This window comes from Papaver somniferum, chromosome 10, assembly GCF_003573695.1.
Source record: "Papaver somniferum cultivar HN1 chromosome 10, ASM357369v1, whole genome shotgun sequence".
NCBI lineage: Eukaryota > Viridiplantae > Streptophyta > Magnoliopsida > Ranunculales > Papaveraceae > Papaver > Papaver somniferum.
The window spans coordinates 48,277,245-48,304,750 of NC_039367.1; positions in this window are offsets into that span (position 1 = coordinate 48,277,245).

The following is a 27,506-nucleotide window of genomic DNA, read 5'->3' on the forward strand; positions in this document are numbered from 1 at the left end:
TTCTATCCATGGAAGCTCTGAACAAATGCCCCGGCTACGATGTGGTCGGGTCACATACATTTTGTATATGGCTCCTTTTTATTTTCTGACACCTATTTAACTAAAAAATTTGTCCCCTCTAAATTCCCATAACTGCTCCATTTTTTGAGAAAAGGTAGGAAGTTGGAAAAAGAAAAAAGATAAACAGTTAGGTAATAAAACAGTTTTTCAAATTTTTTTCTATTTTATCAGACGTGTCATCATTTAAAAAAGGGTCACATACTTGAAGTATGTGGCCCCGACCACATCGTAGCCGCACCCCTAAACAAATACACTAAAATTGCTTGAGAGACTAAAATTTTATCTGTTTTGTGCTAGATTGAGAATGAAGGAGTGTGTTGTATGCTTAAAGCATGGAATGGGCGGCACCTTATGGATCGCATTTCGGGAAGAGAGATTGCAAATATTATATCAAACAAATAAATCATATTCCTTAGGCAGCTGATGGAATGCTTTGGTAGCAGCAACAAGTGTAAGCACCTAACGTGGTTATTGTAAAATCAAAGAATAACGATGACGATCATGTAGACGATGATGACTTGAAAATCCATTCGAACCGTTAACCGTCTCTACCGACCCTGTTAAACCGAATCTAGTCGTTGGGAGACCGGTCAATACCACCAAGAATGAAATCAGAAAATAAAATAGATAGAACGTCTGGTTCTCCCACATTCGTTATCATTCTCCATTAATTATTCAAAATCATCAAATTACCTATTAATCTCGTTCTTAATTATGTGATATCCAATTAATTTTGTCCTTTCTTGAACTAATAATGTTTGTCACTGGCATCACAACAAAAATTCAACTTGAGTTTATTCTCCTTCTTCTTCTTTTTTTGTTGAAGCATTTTGTATTTGTTCTATTCAAGCACAAACTTTTTTTTTGAATTCAAACTGAATCATATATTCCATTATCCGCATTACTATTAAAACCGACCCATTTTGGTTAATAATTTTTAATCAGATTATATATTGCATTCATCTTCTACGGATTAACCCATTTTTTTTAGCTCTTGTTTAGTAAAATATGCATGAGTAAACTCATAATATTATTGTTTAAAACTAGATTACCGCAATGCGGTTGGCCCCGACCGAAGTTCAGAGTGCTACGGTGGAATCTTAAGGGATTTTGTGACAGTTTTGTAACAGTATTTGCAACAATGTTTGTAACATTTATTTAATAGCATTTATAAGCGTAACATTTATGTGATACTTGTTTTCTAACAATTTTGTAATAACAACGGCAACTTTAGATCGTGTGGCTGAATTTTGCTGGTAATCAACGATCAGGATCAAAATTAAAAGTTTAGGTTGCGGTTTTTTTGCCATTTTCACGCCGCAATTACCGTCAATCGGCTCGATTTCCGATCGTATTGCGCCTAACCATAGCCGGGGTTGATGACTCTCCGATTGCCGATCCAATGTAGTGGAAAAAAGACCAACCGACGTTCAAGTTTTGCGGAAAAATAAAATAAAAAATGTTGCATGCAATTGCGTTTTTAGCCCCTATAGTGAACACGCAGAAGGACTCCCTACGCACTCCAATAATTTAACTTAACGGTATCTTATCTTTTCTCAAAATTTCGAGCTCAAAGCTAGTTGAGGTACGCTTATTGCGTCTGTGTCAGCAGTCAGCAGCACCCGCTGTATAGTTTGTTGATTCTTAAAAATGGGCTAAAAGAAATTATCGAAAGGTTTTAATTTGATGTTTGATCCGCCATCATTTAGTTTAGTGTTTTCTTGTGGCTTATACTTCCTTTCTTTTCTATATTTATTTTAATTTTATGTCCATACCAGTGGGAATTAATCGCAAAACTCTACTAGATTTACGGTATCGAGTGGTATATATTCTTGCAAGATTTTGACCAAAAAGATATGCTCAGAACTCTCCGACAGAATGGCTTCCTTTGTGCTGATATATAAAATCTATTTCCTCCGCCATTTAATTCACAATTAATGTTAATCCCGTAAAATTTTGAATTTATTTGAAGATATAAAAATAGAAAAGAACGATAAATATGTCTCAATCGATAAAGATATTTGTTGGTAGGATTAATTTAAGGTTCTATCTCTTTCATATGATTTGGAATAAAACCATCTTCTAAAAGATATTTGAGGAAGAATATAAGATTTTCTCATTAATTAGATTTAGTTATATAATTATAAAATCAATTAATCATTTCTAGTAGGTTTATTATTAGTTAGTCAAAATATATTTAGAAAATACAAACACATGATGAGATGGAGATGGGAAAAGGAGCAAACGTAGAGGTGCGCAAATGATGGTCATCATATTATATACACACTAGGTCTAAACCCGTGTCGTTACGTGTTTCAAATGTATTAACCGATTCATACATGTCGTAATTGTCTGAGAAAAATCGAACCGATTCATCCAAGTATAAATGTTCTGAGGAGTTGGTTAATAAACATGTCCTTATCCTCAAATCTTTTAATATTGTGTATGTAAGTCATACAACCCTTTGGGACAAACATAGTTAATCGTTAGAGCAAATCCTATGGGCAATAGAACATTACTTCGTTCACTACTTCAAAAAAATATCATCAAAGGTCATTCACCAAACTTGTAACAAAATTAAAAACACCTAAAATTATTTTAAAATCAATTAGATTAATCTTGCAAAATCTGTTAGCATTAGAATTTAATTTTTCTCTTTGATATAAATTGTTGGGTTCCCAATTTACATAGATTTGTGTTTATTCATTTTCCTAAAATTTATAATAATATTTAATTCGTCTCTGAATAGGATCTAACTTGTGAATGATAGAAACAGGCAAAGGAAAGCAAGTCATTTGAAAATAATTAGATAAACGACGATGAGCTCCAGTGAGAAACACCGGCGACTAAAAGCCAGGGTTTTTCAATGGATTCGTCTCATCCGTTTAGCTTTTTCTTTTTGATTTTTCAGCGTCTCCTCTTGATTTTGTTTTTCCTTTCCTTTCTTCTCCCTTCCAGGTTTGTTTTACCTTGCCTTTTCTGTCTGTTTCGACCTAGGGTTCTATTTTATTTATCTTTTTAGGGTTTTCGAAAGTTTTCAATCATGTTTGTCTATCCACGGTCCTGTACTCCTAGTTGTTCACAGATTTCTCAGCAGTGTTCTCCTGCTCAGCCGTTATCATCCACTTCTATGCTGCTTCAAAATCTTATCGATGGTGCTGGTTCACAGAACGGACATTACCATTGCCCTTTCAAAAATTTGATGGTTGTCAAGATGGGGTGAACGGTAGAGGCTACGCAAGGGGATCATTCGCAAAACACTTACTGGACAGACACTTCTCAACAATGGTTAACAGGGTTACTTGCAGAACCGTTATCTCCAATGATCTACGGGTCTTCTGTGCTTGGGAGAATGTTCTTCAATAGACTCGACAGTGGCTATGCAGACGTTGCATGACCTTACATGCTTGGACAAACCCCTGTAAAGGGTTGGAAGGAGCTCGTCACGCTGCCATTACTGGTCCTGGCGCTTCCACAGTCTTCCTCATACACGATATTGATAGGCCTGAGAATGTTGTTGCTCTGCATGATGCTGTCGGTGTTAGTGAACCTGTAGCTAGGAGTATTGTCTGTGTTGCTCCAACTGAATCTGTCGAGGTTGTTCCAACTGAATCTGCAGAGGTTGTTGCTCCTACTGAATCTGTCGTGGTTGTTGCTTCCCAGAAGCATGTACATGATATGTTCTTCTCGTTGTCACCGGAACTGCTCAATGTCGTTTTCCAGCGTCGTTTTACCACGGTATCCAGCATACCCCACAAGTGCAAGTTAGGTTTCTTTCGAGCCTTGAAGTCTTGTCTTGATAATGTGCTTTGTAAGCCGGCTGATCTGTCGGCTTGGATCAGTCTTTTGATGCTTCCCATTTACACGTTAAATCTGTACAGCCCTACTCGTTCTGCTGAAAAGAAGTCTTCCAGCAGGAAACGACTTCAAGTGGCAGCCATCCAACATGCTTTACTCACTTGGAAGGAACCTATGGGATGTTTTACTCTGATCTCCAAGCTTCTTCGCCTTCCATGCCAACAGTTATCATCCAAGAAGGACAGCGAAGAGAAGCCAGAGTTGGCTAATTTAAGCGCTTGTCGGAAGAATATAGGTTATGGGCATTTTGCAGCTGCGATTCGTGTCTTGTCTTCCAATGGGTTAGCACCTCGCAATGAGAGTACCTTGTCTGAGTTGCAAGCTAAACACCCTGTAGCTCCTCCACCCTCCATTCCGGATGGCGTTGCAATTGGTGACTCCATAACGGTTGACTCAAGGGCTGTCGTTGGCGCCATTAAGAGTTTTCCTAGAGGTACTTCTTGTGATCGGGACGGTTTGCGTGCTCAGCATTTAGTCGACGCTTTGAGTGGTGCAGCAGCGGCTGTTGCTGACGAGTTGGTGGCTTCGATTACAGGGGTTGTCAACCTTTGGTTGGCAGGTAAGTGTCATAAAGTCTTAGGAGAGCTTATTGCTAGTGCACCCCTTACAACTTTGCTCAAACCCGGAGGCGGTCTTAGTCCAATTGCAGTTGGTATTATTTAGCGTCGTTTGGTCTTTAAGGTGGCTACCTTTTCAGTGGGTAAGGACATGCAATCTTATTTGGGGGATTATCAATTTGGTGTTGGAGTTCTCGGGGGGGGGGGGGATACTTCATGCTGTCAATGGTTTGCTGGAGATGAAGGGTCATTCAGATAGCATGCCAATGTTGCTTATTGATTTTTCGAATGCATTCAACATGGTGAGTAGGTCTCATCTTATTAAAGAGGTCCGACTTCATTTTCCGGGTATTTCTCGTTGGGTTGAATTTTGTTATGACAGGCCTGCTAATCTTTACCACGACCAATACATCCTGTCTTCTGTGCTCGGTGTTCAGCAAGGTGATCCTCTCGGTCCCCTTTTGTTTGCCTTGACTCTTCACCCACTAGTGAAGTCCATTGCTTCTCGTTGTAAGCTTGATTTTCATGCCTGGTACATGGATGATGGTACTATTATCGGTGACACGATGAAGGTTTCCAGAGCTTTGAGTATTATTGAAACCGAAGGTCCGAGCAGAGGTCTTCATCTAAAACTGAGGTTTTCTGGCCTACAGTTGATCCACGTAGCATGGAGGTAGGTGTTTTTCCCCCTGATATTGTTAGGCCTAGCAAGGGAGTTAAGCTTTTGGGTGGACCTGTGAGCTTAGATTTGGATTTCGTGAGTGACACGACGATTAATAGAGTGAATAAAACTATTCAGCTAATGTCTGCTATCAAAAAGCTCAAGGATCCCCAAAGTGAGATGTTGTTACTCCGAAACTGTGTCGGTGTATCAAGATTATATTTTTCTATGCGCACTACTAATCCAGAAGCTCTACAATATGCCTCTGATCTCTTTGATGGCCACTTGTTCCAATATTTGAGGCTTTTAATCATTGGAGATGGACCTGGTTTTGGCCTTTTGCAACAGAGACTGGCTACCCTTCCTATCAAGGATGGAGGGCTTGGCGTATATACTATGGCTGACACTCGCACCTACTGTTATCTTGCTTCTCAGAGTCAGACTGCTTTGGTGCGGAAGGTGATACTTGGTAGTTCTTTCTCAAGCGATAATGGGGTCGCCTTTCAGTTGGCTCTTCAGAAATTCATTCAGGTATGTGGTTTTCCTTCCACTTTTTGCGTCGATGATACTGCTCCCCTTCTATGCACTCCCTGGCAGTCACTTATTTTGATGCAATCAAGAAGCAAATCCCCGACCAATTTACTTTATCTGCAAGAGACTCCATTCTTTGGAAATGAATCCAGATCAAACATGCTCAGGATTATCTTTTGGCTGTTCCGATCAGTGGTTTAGATCAATGTCTTAACCCCAGACAGTTCAGAGCTGTAGTTTGCTATCGTCTTGGTATCCCTTTATTTGCTGAGGGTGGGTTGTGCTCGTGTTGCAATAGTCCTATGGATATCTTTGGTGATCACGCGCTTCACTGTGCTAATGATGTCGGACTAAAATTCCGCCATGACTTAGTACGTGATGTAATTGCGAATATTTGCTTCAAAGCTGGTGTCCATGATCGCAAGGAGGTTGCTTTGGGTCTTATGACAGATAATAACAAGGATTTACGTCCAACGAATATCCTTGTTCTCAATTGAGAAAAAGGCCAAGATGTATGTATGGATGTCACAGGGGTCTCACCCTTTACTGGAGATGGTGTCCGTTTTTTCGTCCCATGTCAGGCTATTTCTAGAGCTATTTCGCGTAAACGTTCTAAATATTTGAATGAGTGTACCTCGCATGGCTATGGTTTGGGTGTTTTATCCTTTACTACTTTAGGGGAACTTAGTGAGGATACTATTTGTTTTTTCAAGTGTCTGAAGAATTGTCTAGTCAGTCATGACGCTGGTAGTGGTCTAGGTAGTTTTATTTTTCATATATTGAGTGTTGCTATACAAAAAGGAGTTGGTGCTTAGCTTGTTGCTCGGCTACCAACTAAAAACTCTGTAGTTTGAATTATTTCTATAAGAATTTTAATTCTTGATCAAATTCTTTTCTTTTCTATTTACCTATTATCATGAACTATTTCTCAAGCATGCATAATTACACGAAGTTGGGGAGAAATGACGAAAACAGAAATCATGACAAAAAAGCAGAATAAAAGAGATGTGAGAAACTTAATAGATTACAATTAATTCACGCGTAGCCTTGCATAATCCCATGAAGTAGGGGGGAAATAATGACAGAAAGAGAAACCATGACAAAAAACGGGAATAAAGAGAGATGTGAGAAACTGAACCGATTGCAATTAATTTGTGTGTAGCCTTGTGTTTGGTCAATATTTTTATAGGTTTCATTTTTCTTCCTGCCCCTACTCGAAAAATCTTAAAATCACAACATCTTCTTTTTTGGAAAAATCTGGCCTTTAAAAATTATTTTAATTTTAATAAATAATAAAAATAATAATTTGAAAACTATAATCAAATTAAAACAAAACAAAGTAAAATTAACCAAGGGTGACTAAATAATTTACATATAATTAGGACACCTTTTCTCACCCTACTACCACAAATTCTTACACCACTACATTATCGTCACCACTCCACCAGTCTCACAAATACCCACCACCATTATCCCCATCGTCGATCCACCACCACCACCCACCATCACAACCACCATAAGTGCTTAGTTTACCTATCTTAGGACCCCTTTTCTCACCCTACTACCACTACTTCTTCCACACCACATTATCGTCACCATCCCACCAGTCTCCCCAATACCCACCACCATTATCCCCACCACTGCCCACCATCACAACCACCAGTAATGCTTACTGATATGGTTAATATCAAATAAATTTATTATGTATCACCAAAAATATATTCATTTGATTAATTAAATAAACATTTATTATGAAATATCAATTGAAAATTTATTATTAAATTTTAATTAAACGTGATCATTTATGGCGGTAGATTTATATTCTGCAAGTATAAATTTGATCGTTTTTTTATCTAGCCTAACTTGTCCAAATTTTGTGTTGTATTCTGAAAATGTAATCAATTTTATTTTAATACTAAAAACCGTGATTTATTCGATCTGGTACTATAAATAGCTGGGATCCCATTTGGGTGATCCAGCGGTCATGATCATATTGTCTTATATGATTTAGTATCTTCCTCAAAATATTTGTGTTTTGTGCTTACCAGTTGTGTTAAAAAAAAGGCAACTACATCTATCACAATAAAATGTTGCCCATTTTGTAAAGACACAAAACTATTATTGTCCACTACTATTCACTAACATCCACCACCGTACGTAAAAACCAGCCACACCCACTATTTTTTCCACCATCAGTAATGTTACCACCTCCACCACTCACAAATATCCGCCACTGTTTCCACACCCCACTGCTTCTTTCACTACCACCATTAAAAATTATTAATATGATTTTTATGCGGAGTCACTGTAGTATAGTGGTAAAGTCAATTAATCATTCACCATGGGAAATTAATAGGACACTAATTAATAAAGTATTTATATGGTTAGTTGAAAAAAACCACGGCCGTAGATTTATCCCTCCTAGACAAATCTCGGTCGCTCTTTATCTAGCCTAACTTAGCCAAGCTTTATTTTGTATTCTAGATATATGGATGGATGTAATCCGGGATTAAGGGTTTAGTTTTACTCATATACCATATTCTTCTTCTTCAAGTATTCTCATCTTACCTGGTAGGTCTTCTTGTAATTTGCCCCATCCCATTAGCATCTCTCACATCTAAATCTAAACCGGCAGTTTTTTTTATATCGATTATTCAACTAATGTTTTACGATGTTCTAGCTCAACTTGCTAGGCTTACAACTAGTTTCTTGTAAATATATCCTTTATCCAATAATTAAAAAAAACTTATTTTAATCAGGTTAACAAAAAAAAAAAGTTTCAACAAATTAGAGGAAGAAACTACAGTATAACTTCTATAGAATAATATGTATTGGTATCCATTAGGCATTAGCTCATGTGAAAATTCTCCACCCACTTCTTTCTTTCTTTCACAGTAAAATCCTCTCCATAACCGTTTTTTCCAAAAAAAATATCCAAACCTAGTTTCTTCAAAATTTCTTCTTCTTCAAACCTAGATTTACTAGGATTGAATCTGATATATCAGATTTTCCAAGTAAATTTGGGTTTGTAATTGTATAGTTAACTTCACTGCTTTCAATAAAAATCACTTTGTTATTAGGTTTTTTATGTTATTGTTCTTCTGTTTTTGTTGTTTTAATGGCTATTTCATGCCTTGTCATAATTTCAATTCTAATCGCCATTAGTGCGTTTTATTATAGCCTATATGCTCTTAAATTGAATTCCAATGGGAGATTCAAGCATATCTTTGAAGACGATCGATTCCGACATGACGATGATCAAGAATTATAAAAAGAAGATTAATGGCTATCGAAATGGGTCGTGATTACAATGATTAGCAGAAACTGCTTTGACGGATTTTATCTCACTGAAGAACAAACCTCTGAATGGTTGAAGAATAATCAAAATACCAGTATTCAGATTTATCTTTTCCATTTTATTTGGTTTCATATAGATCAAAGAATTCACATTGTATATTGGTTGTATCAGTGTCCAATATATTATGATGAAACAGAAGGGTATATTTATCTACCACTTCTGCTATATAACAATCCAAACCTCAATCTGAATGAGGTAATCTAATAAATAATTCTAGGGGATTTTTAAAGCCCCTCTTTCCATCAAAAGAAAATATTCGACCAAAGAAATTTAATATTTTAAAGAGATATTATATCATCAATAATATAATAATTTATTATTTTATAGTTATAAAGAATAATTCCTAGTTTGGAGTTGAATAATAATTTTGTAGTCATATTATATTATTGACTAATTACAATGCAAATACAAGCACTCTAAGTATCAATCACACTTCAACACTTCTTGTTGCAATACAATAACGTAACTCCGGGTCTTTTGAGTGCACTATGAACTATTAGGGATGAAATATAACTTGATTTTGAATTAATATATATGAAACCTATTTTTTATTTTTCTATTAGCATTATTATTTTATATATTATTTGAAACCTTCTTTTAATTCCTTTATGATTACAAGAAGAAAAAAAAACAAACATAAGTTGGTCATGTTTCAAATTATAAATAAATTAATCATAATAATTCAATTGTCTATGTTGTATTGATTATTTTTCGATAAACTTAGGTTTTATAGAAATTTTACCTCGTTATGGAATCTCCTTACCATTGGTTATATTTTAATAAAATCCACAAAATCTTTTAGTTTAAAAAGGATTAACCACAAAAACTCCTAACAAAAAAAAATCCCTAAAATAATAAAATTGATTGATTGAGAAAACCAGTTACATTAACTAAGTGACTTTTACAATCGCGTTAGAGAATTATTTCGGTTCTTTCTGGAAATAAATTGAGATTAATTCGAATGATGTACATACCACAACTTCTCTTTTTTAATCACTAGTATAACACACACGCGTGATGCGCCTGCCGTTCCGTTCATTCAGTATTTTTTTTCTTCTTTTCGTGTAGTAGTCAATAGTCAAAGTCAACACTCTGTCAATGGTCAAAGTCAACTATCAACGCCAAGTGGTGAAAAGTCATTTCAAGCTAATCTATAAAAGGTAATTTCAACTAAGCTCGAATTTTTCATTTAATAACATTTCAATCATAAATATCCTTTTACATCAAGAATGTGTACTCGTAGCTTTCAAAGACTGAAAGACTTCTTTATACACATCATTTTTCGTTTATGTTCCCTTCGCACCTTTAATCACTAATATTTCTGGGTTTCTACTTGACACTCCTCTTGAGACAGCAACGTACAGTTGACCATGGCTGAACATATGTTCAGGCAAAAAAAATACATGTGTTTTCGATCGTTTGCCCTTGCCCCTTGTTGATTGTAAAGGGGAAAAAAAATACATATGTTCACTAATATTTCCGGGTTGCTATAACATTTATACAATTTGGAAGAAATCTTTGGTTATTAACTTGGTACCATTACATAAACCATTCTTAGCATCAAGATTCCGGTATAACATAATAGGTGCACCGATCTTCAATTTCAAAATCTGTTATGGTAAACCCCCTGGAGCAATGTTTTTCAAGTATTCTTGCTGGTAAAGACCGTGTATATCGTCGTCCACAGAATCAAATGAGTAGAATATAATCTATTTTCCAGGAAATACTCCAAGTACTCGGTCATTAAGCTTCTCGACGTACTCGTTCAATGGTGTGATCAGTGCCCTGTTGACTATGTAGTCTATATCTCCGGCATTCTCCACCAAGTTTGGAAATGTTACATATATAAGCTGAGACAATGAATCATCACTAACCCATAGTATGATCATCTCTTCAGGAACATTTATCATCTCATTAGAAATGCAAGGTTCGTCTCCATCACCAACACGAATCAAAAACTCAGAATAAGATGCATCCCCGTCTGCACGCATATTCTTCTTCAGATGTAAAACATGTACTTTTTTCCACAAATGTGATCTATTAAGAATATAATGTAACTCAATGTCATTTAAAATTATTCGTTTAAAAGTTAGTTATCAGAGTTCAAGAAATATTATGTCTTACTATCGCATATTAATGTAGAATTTTTTACCTGCTAAGACATGCATCGACTGTTTATCCCCTTGTACTTCTTAGAATCACCAGTAGTACCTGGATGAAATCAACTCCCATGATTAAAATCTTTCCACCAAATGGTTTATCAATGTATGTATCTCTCATCGTCCGATCAAATGCTTCCAAAGAGTAGCGATACGCAATTGTAGCTTCATCCCATATAAGGACGGTAGCATGTCTCAGAAGTTTAGCTTTCTATGATTGCTTTATCGTACGACACATTGAAGTTGATGTCAGTGTCATCGGAATCTGAAACCTTGAGTGTGTTGTCCTCCCACCAGGTAGCACAGTAGCAACAATTCTCGACGTGGTTGTTGCTATTGCAATACCATCACTTTTCCTGACAGTCGCCAAAAATAGCACGATACAGAAATGTATTCCCAGTATCTCCCGGACCATCTATGATGAAGACCTTGCTTTCTTTTCACTCAATTACTCTCATAATTGTACTGTAGGACCTATATTGGTCTTCATTCAACTTGTTGACAAAAGATAGGTGTTCCTCGAATATAGGAATCGACAAATCTTCTTGAATCAAAATTGAAATCTCAAAGTCTTCATCCAATGTGCCTACAATCGGTGAATATCATACATGGATATTTCTTTGTCGTGCTGCTTAAGTATCAAATTTAACTCATGAAGAAGACGATCTGATAAGAATGTCGAGCTTGTATTGCTTGAACTCAAGTAATCCTCGACTATGTTATTGGAAAATTTATCCCATAATTATCTCACGCACGTCGGATTACAAGAGGCCAAGATAGAGGCGAATTGTCTTCTTAGAGCCGGCGACATCTTGACTGTTGTTGCTTCAGCCAAAGACGCTATCGCACTCTAGTCATTCTCTAAGAGTTCCAACTTTTCAACAATTCTCTTGAATGTCCGACATCTATCTCCATCAATAAACAATAGATCATCAAAAGAAGTCGGACTTCTAACGTGGTTCAGAATGTGCCTTAAGAACCACACCTCTAATGCACATAAAGGTACTGTATAAACCCTTACAATCGCATTTTGTGTACTCCGTATTCTTCTACACTCTTTGGTTTTTGTATCCCAAGAGTAGCATTCTAAAAATTCACGGTATAAGAACTCTCTCGCTCTAGGATCGCGAGCATTTTTCACAAAGAAATTTGTCAAAATTGTTCTCAAATTCCTTTCATCATACAAAATTTCATCTAATGTTTGGTAATCATAGTACCTAACACTCTGTTTGTTGGGAAGATGTATTTATAATCTCACTAACGAAGGATAGACCTTGTAAAGAGCAAAGCTAAAGATCTTCCACATTGCCTCTTGAACAAAACCCCATCTTGCATTAATATACTTTGTTATCTCGTCATGGTCTTCTGCTTGCACTCCAAAAGATACATAATCCGGACCCTTATACACATACTTGTAAAGATATTTAACACTCTCTACACTACTACAAATTTCTAAGTTTATGTGACAATCATACTTCTGTAATAACCAAGGGTTATAGGCACAATCATCCTATTGTCTACTTCAAAACTTGCACTCTTGCGTACGTGTCGTCCATCATTACGTCTCCTGTAAACAAGGTATGCATCTTTTCCTTGCATAGTACACTCAAAAAACTGTTCTGGAAAGTTTACCTTACATTTACCATCTCTCATGCACTTACTACTACATGGACCGTGAATCATCCAGTTTTTCACATACTCGTGTAGTTCTGGCTCTTCATCAAGGTCAGGTATTATGCTCTCCCTATCTAGTCATAATCATCGGGACCTTGTAATTTGTCTTTGTCACTCAATGTAATTAAATGAGGTAGACCCCTTTTTTGAAAATCAACAACATGCACACGGGCAGCTACTCTGCCAAATATCGACTTGGTATAAAAGATCTACCTTCAACTCTTCAAGCTTTGCATGGAACACCCGTACAGTTAGATGATGTCTATCTGATGCAGATTGACCTGGTTTTAGGTTGTTCACGATTTCATCCAAAAGTGGGTTGCAAGCAAGGTAGTCAAGGATTGAACGATAAAAATGCTCGTAACGGCCGGTACAAACCAATATATCGGGCTCACCTGTACACAGATAATATCGACAAGAGTAATTTGGTAGAATAAATTATTTATATATTAAAATTTATAAACATAACCTTTCCTCCTAATTATATTCTTCCTCTATACCCTTGAAAACTCAATTTGATTCAGTAATGATATTGGAATATGATTGAATTTGTATAGTGAAGTTGTTAATCTTGAGAATTAATGCATCACATGACACCAAAAAATTTAGATTGAAAAATTTATAAATATTTAAAATTCTTGGTCTTAATGATGTATCACCTGTAAAAACCGATATAATCTTTTGTATAGGTGTATCAGACCGAGCCGATACGATACCGATACACGATATTAACTACTTTTGTTGCAAGTCATTGTAATGAGCAAATTAGACTTCCCATACTTCTGCACCAGTGCCATTGCATCATAAAATTGCTGGTATATATCGCGGGGATGCCCATATATGAGGAAGGAAACACTTTCCTTTGACCAAGGTTCTCCGTCATGAAAAAAAAACATATTTCATATTTCATGAAAATGCTTTACTTTAATTGTTTTCCGTAAAAGCTGTTAGGGCACTGCTCGGTCGAACTAGAAAGCGTTGCTATCTCAAGCTTGTTTTTCAAGTTTAGTTGATCAAAACTATATACTTGATTTCTAGTCTACTTATAGCAATGTCTCGGATTAGGATAAAATGTGTAGTTGAGCTTTAAACTTCACGACGTTCACCAATTGAAGACGAATATCTACTGAGGAGCTTGGAGGAACATCATCAACAAAAGGTATGTGGAGACTAAAACTTATCTATCACTCAGAAGTCTATTCTATTCTATCTTATAATGAGACTAAGTCGTATAGCTATATAGACCTTTATATTATATACATTTGATATTTCGAGTCAAGTTTATCTCGCTTATCTATTTCTCGAAATATGTGTTGGAAGCTTTTTGCTTTAGCTATGTTCATCATATTCTTGACGAGTTTAGTTGGAAACAATTTAATTGTTGGAAACTAAATATAAGTCAAAAAACTGATCATGTGAGAATTACCTTGAACATCTTATATGATTTGTGTGAGACAGTGATTTGATGTTAACTTGGGAAGTTTCGTATTGATCATTCGATCACTTGAAAATTACTTGAAGCTAATGGTTTGTATGAGACAATCATTGTCGTCTTCCAAGGATGTTTCAATGATTGAAAGGAGAGTTTAGAAAAATTACCCATGTCTGGATACAACACGGTATGCATACCTAGTGTACGAACTGTTTCGTAATGACTCAAGTCCGGGAACCTTGTTTGCATACCAAGTATGCAAACGGTTTTACCTGAGAAGGTCCAGGAACCTTGTTTGCGTACCTAGTATGCGAATTGTTTTACCTGAGTTGGGTCCGGGACGGCTGTTTGCGAACGGTTTGACAGGCCAAGGTCCAGAGCTGTTGTTTGCGTACCTGGTTGCGAACACAGTGGTAGAGTTCTAGAATTTGTCATGTACGATTCTCATACTCATGAACTAAAAAATTTATGAACTAAGGAATGCAATCTTGGCAAACCGTGGCTTAATGTTCATGAATTGATTTTTGTATAAGTACTTTGTACGATTGCGAATCAAACCGATTTCGATTCAATTTGTTCATATATATTTCTATGAGATAGTGAACATTTGAACAACTCTATTTGAAACACAATTAGATTCATTTGATTGTCTTTCATGATTGATTGATCTTCATATTCGATCTAGAAGTGTTAAATGAATACGGGTAAGACAAAAGTGTTCATATGGCTAACTTCGGTTAACTATTATTGAGCCAAGTCAATCTACATGTTTAGGTAAGGAAAGCCATATCTAAATGAAGGTATATTTCATTTGTGTGTAACAAGCTAAGACCATATAACTATGGAGATTCATTGCTTTATTTTTAAGCATACTTAACTTGAATCTTAAATCAGGTTTTCATCTAACGATAATATTGAATGCTTTGCTACCAAGCTATCTTAGCTTTGATTGAAAGCAAACCTGATTTGAAAGATTGTATAAGAGAGAACTCTAGAAATGGGAAAACCTAATCCCCACACTTTTGTGTGTTCCTAGTTGCGTACTAGAGTCGATTCTCCTTAACCCAGGTTTTTCCTAAAACCATTATAGGTTAACGACTTGAAGACTTCATTGGGATTCGTGAAGCCATATCCAACTATTTTCTTTGTAATTGCGTGTTCTGATCTTACTTGTTCTATCATATTGAGTTTTATCTTCTCTAAGATTTACTCGGGATTTATCTCCGATAGGTAAGATATAAAAAGTAATCACAACAGTTTCTAGGCTGGGTTATTGTGAGGTGATTGATATTTCTAGGCTGCTCTTCGGGAGTATAAGACCAGATTATCAGTTGGTTAATGTTCACCTTGATTTATCAAAAGACGGAACAAAAATAGAATAAAGAATAGACATATCTGTGGGTTATGGATTTGTTTATAAGTCTTCGACTTAGATACGTAGCAACTCTTAGTTGTGAGTGAGATCAGCTAAGGGAATCAAGTGCGCAGAATCCAGTGTGATTCTAGAGGCGTAAGGAACGCGACTGTACCTTAATCGGTGTCAGACTTGGTTAGGGCTCAACTACATTCCAGTCCGAATTTAACTTGTAGTATGCTAGAGTCTGTAGCGGCTTAATACAGTGTGGTGTTCAAATCTGGACTAGGTCCCAGGGTTTTTCTGCATTTGCGGTTTCCTCGTTAACAAAATTTCTGGTGTTTGTGTTATTTCTTTTCCGCGTTATATTTGTTTATATAATTGAAATGTCACAGGTTGTGCATAGTTCGATCAGGTGATAAATCCGACCTTGTTTTTTGGATAGAACTTGATTGACACTTGGGCATTGGTCTTTGGTACCATCCAAGTTATTTCTTATATCAATCATGCTCGCATGTTTCTATCTGTTTGATTTGCTGATTGTATTGAGAAAAAGATAAAAACTCTTTGATATAATTCTTGATTAAGTCTCGCTTTTAAGTTGGTGCTCTCGGAATTAAATTGGAGTTTAGTCCATACTGATGCCGAACGAATTGTTGGGTGTGGTTATTATGGCAGGGCCATAATGTGGGAATGACCACAGGCGCAAGGATAGACATGGGTGGCCATGGCATGGCGCCTTTTTTAGGGTTGTATGGGTCCCGCATGGCTCGTGGCATGTTGTGGGGCCAGAGTGACATAATTTGGGCCACGACCAGAAATTAGGGTTTCGACTAATGTCACTGAAGCAAAAGTCGTGTTTTGATCATAAAACCCTAATTGGGGTTTGTTATGGTGTTGGACACGATCAAAAAGTGAGTTATCACGTAGCCGCACTTGTTGTGGCACGTTGGCATGCCAATTAGCATGTTGGCGCAGAATGGCGCGTTTGGCATGTCGTTTAGCATATTTGGCGCGGAATGGCATGTTTGGCATGCCATGATGGCGCGGTTTGGAAAGCTAATTGGCATTGCGGACATCCGGTGTAATTTGCCTCTTTTAATACTGTGGCGGGTTTAGAGCGACCTGACTGGTCAATATGAAATGGGGCCGGCAAAACATAGGGCGTGGCCACATCTCTAGTGCGCGTGGCGGATTTAAAGCGACCTGATTGGTCGATGGAAAGAGGGCTGGCAAGGTATTGGGCCCGACCACACCTCATGTGCATGTGGCGGATTTAGAGCGACCTGATTGGTCGATAGAAAAGAGAGGGCCGGCAAGCAGCATGGGGGCGTGTCCATCTGCAGGTGGCGCCGGCTGGCCTATGGCACGACCACACCTCCCTTTGTTGCTGCTCCTATTTTCCGCGGCTCCTCTTTTATTCCTTGTTTTCTGATTTTGGGTAGGACTTTGCACCTACTAATCCATGGCGGATCAATTGCGTAGTTTGCCTAGGTTTAGTTTCGACCAGCAGGGGCTGATATACTTCGCAAGGCGCAAAAAACCTAATTTTTGCAAATTAATTAGATTTTGGTGTTTGAATCTTGTGAATTATCACAAAATTGATTGAACTCTGCGTGCTGACAAAGAGTTATTTATTGCCGGAGAGCAGCATGCTTTTTGAGTGAGTACTTTTATGCAAACCTCAACCTTGATACTTCGGAAAATTTATGCTACTCAGCTGCGAGTGAACACTAATTGTCATGTCATATCATATCAATATTAAGGTTTCAGCCGTGGAACACAGTACAAAAAGTATTCAGTGAGTCCTATATTAATGAATAATACAGGTAGGGTGTCGAAACTTACAGAATATCTGGGATTATTGCTACATGCACCATTCTGGATAAATTTCATGTAAACATATTGAATTGCTCAATAAATGTGCAAGTGACAAGGTTAGACATTCATCACTTTTACATGTATCGACCTTTTTGCAGAATGACGACACATTAAATGCAGGGCTTTACAATTTTAGGCCTGAACTAAAAACCACCATCAACACCTTCCGAACTACCGTTACTGAGAACTGAAAACCTCAAATGTTCTACACAACACTTCACCCACCTTCTCCATCTTGAACCATAACCCATCTTCTCTAGAGCTTTATCCAGAAACTACCGGTTTATATGATCGAAAGCTTTTTCGAAATCGATTTTATATAAAAAACCAGGAATTCCACTCTTCAATCTCGAATCTATAAGTACACCGTCAAGAATCTGTTTTTCCTTAATAAAGGCTGATTGTTGTTGAGAAATTACATGAGGTAGAGAAACTTTAAATCTTTCAGCTAATACCTTGGAAAGAATCTTGTAAACACCATTTATAAGACTGATAGGCCATAAATCCTTTATTTCTTATATAGTGCCTTTTTTTGGGTATAAGAGCTGTAAACGTATTCTTCAATCTCCGAACACATTCATGACATCACACCGAATAATGGTCCAAGTCTGTTGATAAAAAACAATGGGGTACCCGTCAGGGCCCGATGCCTTAGTTTTTCCAAGCAATTTAATTGCATTAATAACTTCATCCTCATGAATATCTCTTTCAAGCCATTCACACAATTCACCAGGGATAGAATTAAAATTTACACCATCCATAGAGGGTCTAGAATGATTCTGCTCATGAAAGACATTTTTGAAATAATCCACAATTCCCGCCTTAATCTCTGTATGGTTATCTGTCATTTGACCATTAACATTAATTTTAGCGATGTAGTTTCCCCTCCTCATATCTGTAGTAATTTTGTGAAAATATTTACTGTTTTTGTATCCAACCTGTAGATTATGAACATTAGCTCTACGTACTTCTCCATTTTTCAGCTTCCACGATAATCAAATTGCAATAATCTTGCCTAGCTTTTAATCTTAGATCCCATTGTGCTTCACTAAGACCATTGTTTGCATCTTCTTCCTCATCTAGCTTCACAAAAGTTTCTTCCAAATCTTCTAGCTGCATATATACTTGTCCAAACTCCTCCTTACACCAAGCTTTCAATTTTAGTTTTAGACTATGAAGTTTCTTGCAAAGTATATAACCAACACTACCTGCAGAAGAAAAGAAATCTCACCAAGTTTGTATAAGAGAGAAAAGCATAGGGTGAGTGAGCCAGGATACCTCAAAGATAAAGGAGTTAGGATAAGTGAGAAAAACATAGGATGAGTGAGCCATAACCATTTATTAGTTGCCGTAAAAAAAAGGGACTCAAACTTTTTTTTCCAAAAAAAGAGTAAGAAAACTCATTTAAGTAAAAATTTCAGAGCATAACTATAACCCATTTTTGTTGTGGTTCACACTGTTCCCTTTTTCCGAAGAACCAATATGTGAACCAACCTTTTTGGGTTTATTTTTTCTTCTTTTGAACCAACTTGTGAAAATCCATAAGACATATGGTGCGTTTGAATACTTGAAGCATAAGTTATTTGCTTCTAGAATGAAATAATCCTTGATAATTATTAATCTCAATATTGTATGTCTTACATTCTTCATCTTGTTGTTTATTATTGGCTTCTTCGTCAAGTTATAATAATGATATATTCTCCGTTGTTTTTGGTTGTTGGATCTCTAGACATAAAATAGTCATTTTCTTTATGTTTGTTATTATTTTTCTTTACCGCTTTACTCAGGTTTTTATCTCATAATCAGATGCTTGTGTTATCCATGTATCCCTACTGACATAATACTTAGAGTCTCATATGCTTATGTTATCCATGTATCGCTACTGATATAATACGGTTTATGTTATTGAGGTATCACAGTTAATGATTACCTATATTTTTATCTCATGTCCTTTTTATTCGTTAATTCTATTATAATCAAATGATGACCATGACCATTGATTACAAATGAACAATTCCAGTATTTTCTTTAATAATTTTTTCTAAAGAGAAAAGTTTTTAAGGATTTAAAAGCAATAGGTCTAAATTTTATGAAAGCAATCCAGAAAATTTATATCCAAGAGAAAAACAGTTTGATCTGAACAAAATCCAAATTGCTGAGACAATAATGAGATAGATAATGAGGTGGATAATATAAAAACAACATATGATATGTTTTTGGGTTATAGCTTAACTTTTCAAGGATATAAATGAAGAAAAGAACAAAATATTTAGATCCATCGAAAAAAGTGAATGAATATGTCTTTCATTCGTGTATGAATTTTAATCTTTTTTCTTTAGGTAATTCCACTATTCTTATATACAATAGTTGTGTTCTTTATTTTGTCAATCCTTGTTTTGTATTTCCGTTTCACACATTACTTTGAATAAACTTAGCCCAATGCTTCGGTTGTGATTTTCACTTAGTATATTTAGTTTTTTTTCTTTAATATTATTTATATTTTTCTAGCTTGACACGTTTTTTTCATAATCTTACGTACACGTTTTCATTTCAAGATCATGTTTATGCAATTTCTTTTTAGATTCAAATGATTCAAAAGGTTTAGATCGTCCCCAAATATTTGTGTTGTTTTGTTACTCTAGATCCTGCAAGAAGTTCTCCAGTTTACAAACAAATTTCAAAAAGAATATATACCTCTTGCATTGCATTTCTTTTGTTTGGACTATTTTTTTTAAGCAACCACCTTGATGCTTGTGAGTTTCAAGCTCAGATCGTCGGTGTTATCATCCAATAATTTTACCATTATACTACAATCATCAACCTATAAATTTACCATTATATTACGGTCACACCTTCATATTTCTTGTACTTCCATTACATGACTAAGGAAGTTTTCCAGGTCCTCCAACCGACATTTTGGCCTCGTCTAACTTGATTGGTGTTTTCTAGGATTTGTCTAGCTTTGTTCAAACCCTGCATTAAAGTCATAAGTCCCGTGATCCGGACCCATATATAAATCTTAGAAGAAAATGGTTCTCTTGCTTCATCGGGTATTATGTTCCACTCATGTGTTTACATACCCGCCTATTGAAAATTATTGTGGACCCTTTCCTTTTAGAGCTATTTCATCTAGACTACAACCAAGACTGGTACATACATTCGAAATATTGTACTCTCGCATACGATACAAAATAATCTTGACAGGGCATCATCACCTTTAAAAGGGAGATGATAGAGTTACCAATATTTTATCCCGCAAAACGTCCCGATAGGAAAATGGACGGAAGAGATCAAAGTTCTCAGCATTTGGATTGGTAAATGGGCTGATGTTTGTCCCATTTGTATTAGACGTGGGAAATTTTATCGGTTAACTTATCATTTCCGCCTTTAAATTAAGGGGTTTGCATTTTTCCCTGAAGGTTGGTTTTTTCTTGGATGACCTGGTCAATCTCTCCTCAATCCAGTACATGGCCCAACAGAATGTCCATTTTCTAGGATGATACACATAGGTAAGTCAAAGTTTTTTTTTTTATAATGAGTTGTGTGCCTACATCGTCTTCTGCATCTGACGGACCACAAAATTTATTTGAACTATCGCATATGAAATTTTAGGCACCAACTATTCTATACATAGAAAAAAATGCATTCCACCAATAACAAATATACGTATAATCACATCTAAGAGCACAAAACCAAGTAACAATTCAGTAGATAAATTAGGTTTGTATATATGTAAAACCCAAACCGCTATCAACTGAAACCGCATATGCTCCTAATCAATCAAATCGTTAAGCTGGCTGCTGGAACTACCCAGCTTCTTAACCTGCAGTCGGATAGCTATTCTTCTGGATCCTGGATCTACGAACATGTCAAAGTCCATAAATATAGTCAATCGGATTCTTGCCAAGTTTTTTGGGACAATATTTTTACAGGAATTCTTTAAATTAACACATACATATATATTTGTGTTAGGAACTCTGTAAATGTTGATAAATTATGTCAAGAGCATAAAAGCCAATACCTTAGTATAGCACGAAGATATTAACATCTACATTTAAAACTGTAGAGCATAAAAGCCAATACCTTAGTATAGCACGAAGATATTAACATCTACATTCAAAACTGTAGATTAGTGCACGGTGAGTACTACGTTCGAGGCCACATTTATTCTCTGTAAAGCTTCCTCTGGACAAAGTGCTTGCTAGGATACTCTTCAATTTTAGTTGAACGGAAAACATAATATTTTAAGGTTATCGGCAAGAATTTAGTGCAAACACCACGATACAGAGATACCACACAAATTCCATGAGTTTTATACATTTTCTCCCTGTATTGTTACTCCAAATTAAATTCATCCACTCGACACTGGAGTCGTAGCAGATTATGTATAATGGTTATTTATCACGTCAGATAGGCTATTAAATAATTTGACTAATGAAATGGAGAAACAATCTACCCATGTTCTTGAGAAATTCATTAGATAATTGTACATCAAGTTAGCTCATGTGGTTCCTGCACTGTTGTAGTTCTCGACCCTCCCCTTCTTATTTATGTTGTTGTGCTTTTTTTTCACGACGTACTTTTTTGGCAGATGACATCCCTACAAAATCACATTATCAGATAATACTATACTGCACATGGATATCAATTACATAATTAACAACACATATCCATATTATGAAAAAGAAAAATCATACTCCCTCCGTTCCCAATATATAGGTGGAGAAGTAAGTTTTTCTTAGAATAAGATTTTTTTTCTGTTTCATGCATAACCATCATCATTCTTGTTTTACCGTTTATACAATTTCCAACATTCGAAACATTAATTTAATTACGGTGATAACTACCTATTATACAAAAAGGGTATATAAAGAAAAACTCATCCCGGAATTGAAACTCCGCTTATCTTATAGGACTATAAAATTTGAAACTCCATTTTTATAATAAGGACCGAGGGAATACATTATATTAACATAGACTAATGAGACACGTGAATATTGATGCTCCTCTACTGCAAAACATGCAGTAGAATGTTGTCTATGGTATCCATCACTCCCGGCATGTCATTATTTATATTCTCTCACGATGTTTTCGTTGTCCCGTCATTCATTGATGGCATTGTGGAGAAAAACGGTACGGGTACCTAAGCAATAAAACATACATAAAAAACACATATATGTAGGTGGATGATTCATGTACATCAAACTTAGTAGAAATGTAGGCTAAAGAGTCCTTTCTTAAATTCACGGGGTTGGTAGGTTAATCCATATATGAGGACAGTACATGTTTTTTTTCCTAAGAATCTTTTGGATTATGGTTTCAAATCATTATAAGCGGCAAGTTTATTTGTTCGTTATTAGTTCATGTATCCAACTACTCCCTCTATTTCTGGACCTACGGCTCCGACAATTAGGGACGATCTCAATAATCAGTTAGTCGTGTCGTATTGTAGTGTTTTAGTTAGACATGTAATAGTAGTGTCAGATCATGGTAGCTGATGGGGTCATAGATTAGTTACCCGGGCTTATAGTCTTGGAGTTGAACTTATAAATTAGCTTGGGCTTACAACCCTAATGCCTTGTTGGTCAGATTAAATTAGCCCTGCATCAAAACAATCTGTGAGAGTTAACCCTATAAGGTAGGTCGTGATATTTTATTGGCCGGATCAAATTAGCTGGAGTCTACTACCCGGCCGTGGCCCCTTCAATCTCTTTTGTAGGCTGAGACTGTTTTTGTGATTAGCTGATTTTTGGAGGCGATATGGTTATATTAAATTTAAGTTAGATTTAGAAATTTAGTTTAGGATAGGTGTCCGTTATCTGGGAGTTTCAAACCTTTATTGTAACCAATTTATGATGAATCAAAGGTAAAACATCATCATGCGAACACTTTTTAGATGTTGCACACAAATCGAACTCCTCGGCAAACATTGAACTCTATACAACTCAACCTCTTTCGATTTCTTTACATTGTTTGGTCGGTGCATCCATCCTTGGCATTTCCACCAGTACTATTGTATCCAAGTAGTATCCGAACCAAAGGCCTAGTGGATTGAGCCATGTGCGATATTAGGCCCGGTCGTAATAACATTAACATTAGTCTGAGTCATAGTATCGTGCCTCGTTAGTCTGGTTACAGTAACCAATCGCGGCCTACTTCCCTGTGTTTAATGAATCGGGCTCCAGCCGCTGAATCTTAACATCAGATGGCGCATTTCAGAATTTATGTTCCAAGTTAGTCCAATTGATTTTCCAAATCCACTATCCCATTGTACTGTATGAGATATAACACACGTTTTTAAATTGCTCGTCAGTCGTCACATAGAAAACTCAAAAGTTCATGCTCCAAGCAGGAAAAAAAAAGGTGGTGGCATGCTAATCTCCTAACTCTCGTTTCAAAACCTTTTAAAATAACCTTAAGAAATGCCAGTGACACCTAACTTTTGATCTTTCTTTCGCTTATTTAGGCATGAAAGAAGTGAAACTTCCCTATGTGGGATATGTGCACATGTGGCTCCCTTTCAGGCTTTCACTCTCTCTTTCCCATTGTTCTTTTTTTCGTAGTATAAGTACAACAAGCTACTGATTACAAACAAATGAATAATTAAAAAAAACCTTAACTTTATAACTTCGTGGATCGTAACTCTCTTTTCATTTGTTTACATAAGCTTTTTGAGCTTCCCCACCCCATTAACACAAGTCCAACACTTTCAACCCTACTTACTTAAAAAGGGTTGTTTTACACACTCTAAACCCTACTTTACCACTACTTTAATTTATAACTAGTTGTATTAGAGAAGCTAGCACAAATATATACTTTAGTGATTAGTAGAAAGTCAATATTTTAGGCACTTCCTCTGTGTGTTAGTGTACCTAAAATTCAGAATCTTTAAAATTTAACTCCAACTCAGCATAAGAAAAAGTAATTGATTAGTAGATAACATAATTATCACTTTTACAAGTGGATACCTAAGATAATTACGACTGGAGTTTTGCATTGATGACAGCTTGATGGTAATCCATATCATTATCGACGTATCGAAACTTCAAGTTAACGCAATGGACTTCACTTGAGACTATTCGTATTTTTTGAAAATTACAAACAAATATGGTTAAAGTGTCGATATGAATATTAGACTTCCATATATTAGTAGTAATGATGGTAATCTGATTTGGTTTTTAGTTCTACGAGTAAGGTATAAAAATCTTAATGATAAAGATGAGCTTAACAACTATGATTTAGCGAGTAAGGTATAAAAATCCTTGGTTTCTAGTTCTACGAGTAAGGTATAAAAATCCTAATAATATAGATGAGCTTAACGGCTATGATTTAGCGATGAATAAGGTAACTACTTGGAATTCCTAGTTCTAGAAAACTTAGCCTCCAATTATCCATCTATCAAATCCAAAATCCACATATAATTGGGAAAGACAACACCAGTGAAAGAAAAAATCGAAAAGTTAGACAAAAATGGTTAAACATTGATTTGTTGAATTTAATTAAAGAGTTTTGATGGAAAACGATTTGCTGGTTTTTGAGAAAAAGTGGAGAGACAAGCGATTTCTCGATCGAACAAATTGTCTAAACCTTTAGCAAACAGATACACTGCACGGGAGTGCTTTGAGTTCGAGAGATCTATCTGTAGGACTCCGGCCTAAACCAAAAAATGGTCGTTCCAGAGTCAATTCGATCACAAAGAGGGATGAGGGTCAATCAGTAGGAGGAAGCTGAGATGTGTGAGATCAATGATGATTGAAGGATTGTGTATGTGTTGGAGACTTCTGCAAGTTTTATGAAACGTCAGTGAATTCTGATAAGTTCGACTGAGTTCCATTGAGTTTTCCTTCCGTTCAATCGTGAATTGATGAACTTATTTATATTGCAGGAATAGTAAGCACATTGATCTCCAGTAAGTGTGACGGTTGAGGAATGAAAGAGTGGGAAAATGGGAAACTGTGGTTAAACCAGTTCCACGTGCGTGGGAGAATTGGTTGATTGTCCACCCACTACTTTGCTAACTCCTTCAACTGATTGCACGACTTACTCACATTTCTCATCGTGGGTGTACACACGTGGCGTAGGCCACCAGACCAAAATCCTAGTGAATATCCCCCATGTGACATGATTGATGTCTCATGAATATGGAGTCTGCAAGGCAGGCGTGTATTTAATTGGTCAATTGATGATTTGACTAGACCAAAATTCTTAGCCTTGATGAGTCGATCATAATGGACGAATGTGATATGCTCTGAGACTCATGAATTGAGCATAAGGTGTCTGCTAGGACAGAATAATGCACAAGTGTTGAGTCTTGATGAATTGTGATATATAAATTTACCAGTTGAGATAATAATGATGTTTTAATAATTTGGATCGACGCGCGTCCGATGAGATTTCTCAATCATGGATCTATTCTAATCTGTCGAGCATTCGATAAAAAATCAGATGTTGTTGAGTTATGAGTTATCTACAATATTCATTCCTGATCCATTATGTAATGAATTGTCGAATCACAATGTAGGATTAAAATATTAGTGAATATTAGTGATACGTATGATCTCTGTACCTTGGTGACTATTATTAGAGAGGCAGAATACAAAATAATATTAGACGAAAACTAGAAAACATAGCACACTAGTGTTTGTGGGTGAAAACCGTTTCTGTTGATTTCGGTAATTTCGTGTGAGTGCGGGTGAGAAACAAATCTAAACCCAAAATAATGTATTGCATGGGAGTACTTTTGATTCGAGAGATCAATCTGTACAATCCTGGCCTAAACCAAGAAATGGTCGTTCCAGGCTTGCTTCGGTCACAAAGTGAATGAGAAGGGTTGGTCTTAGGGAGGGAAGCGAAGAAAGTGTTGAGGCCAGAATAGTTGATTCTGGAAGTGTGGGTGTTTTTGCGACTTGTATCTGAAAGTTGAAATGGAGAGCTGAATGGAAAGCTACCAGGTGATTTATGGATGTGTATTGTTCTCCTGACCAAAACTTGTTTTTGGTGGAAATAGGTGAGACCTATTTATACAAGTCGCAACGAAACGTACCCTAGCCTCGTAAGAAGTGGTAATGGAAGAAAGCGGTAACAGGTAACGCCTGGAATTGATGTTTCCATAATGAAGGAAACGTTTCACCATTACTAACCGCCTCACTCTTATGACACTTTCCTGTAACGGGCGTATTGCACGCCGCACGCTGTAAACCGCCAGACCAATACCATGATGAACATCCCCCAGTTTGTGACATGTTTTGATGTCTCGAGTGTTTTCGTGAAAAACGTGTAGCATGTTGCTATTGTTTGGCAAGTTAAAATTGAGAGGCTTGCCTCTTCGATGATGAACTTGTACGGCTGAGATTTGCATCTCAGAAGGAAGGATAGCCGTTGATTGTTGCAACCTTCCGTTTGGCAGCCAGCGACATTGGAGGGAAGCGCTTGCGGCTTGGAATGGAAGCGCTTGCGGCTTCATGTTAAGAATCTGAAAATTGATTTTCGTGTTGATATTCCACTTTACGATGGGAGTGTTGATGTAGAATTGGATGATTGGATTGAACGTCTAGTGACGTATTTTTATTTCTTCGAATATGGTTCAAAGGAAAAGATTGCTTTCGCGGCATTGAAGCTACAAATGCATGCTCTAACCTGGTGGAAAGATTATCAAAAACAAAACCTAGGTAAGGGACTATTGTCATGGAAAAGATTCAAGGCAGTTGTAAGGAAATAGTTTTATCCGGTTGGCTACCTTGAGGAGAGATGGTTCAAGTGGTACAACTTGAAGCAGTCCTACAACCAAACCATGCAAGAATATACTTCGGAATTTCATAATCAAACTATGGTTTTGGATTTAGACTTGGAATATTGTGCTATCTATATGAAGTATCTCTCCGGGTTCCATGAGTATATACGGAAGGAGTTGAAGATATTTTCGGTGGATATTATCTCCGCCATCGAAGGCAGGCTTAAGAAATCTGATGTTGAGGAGACACA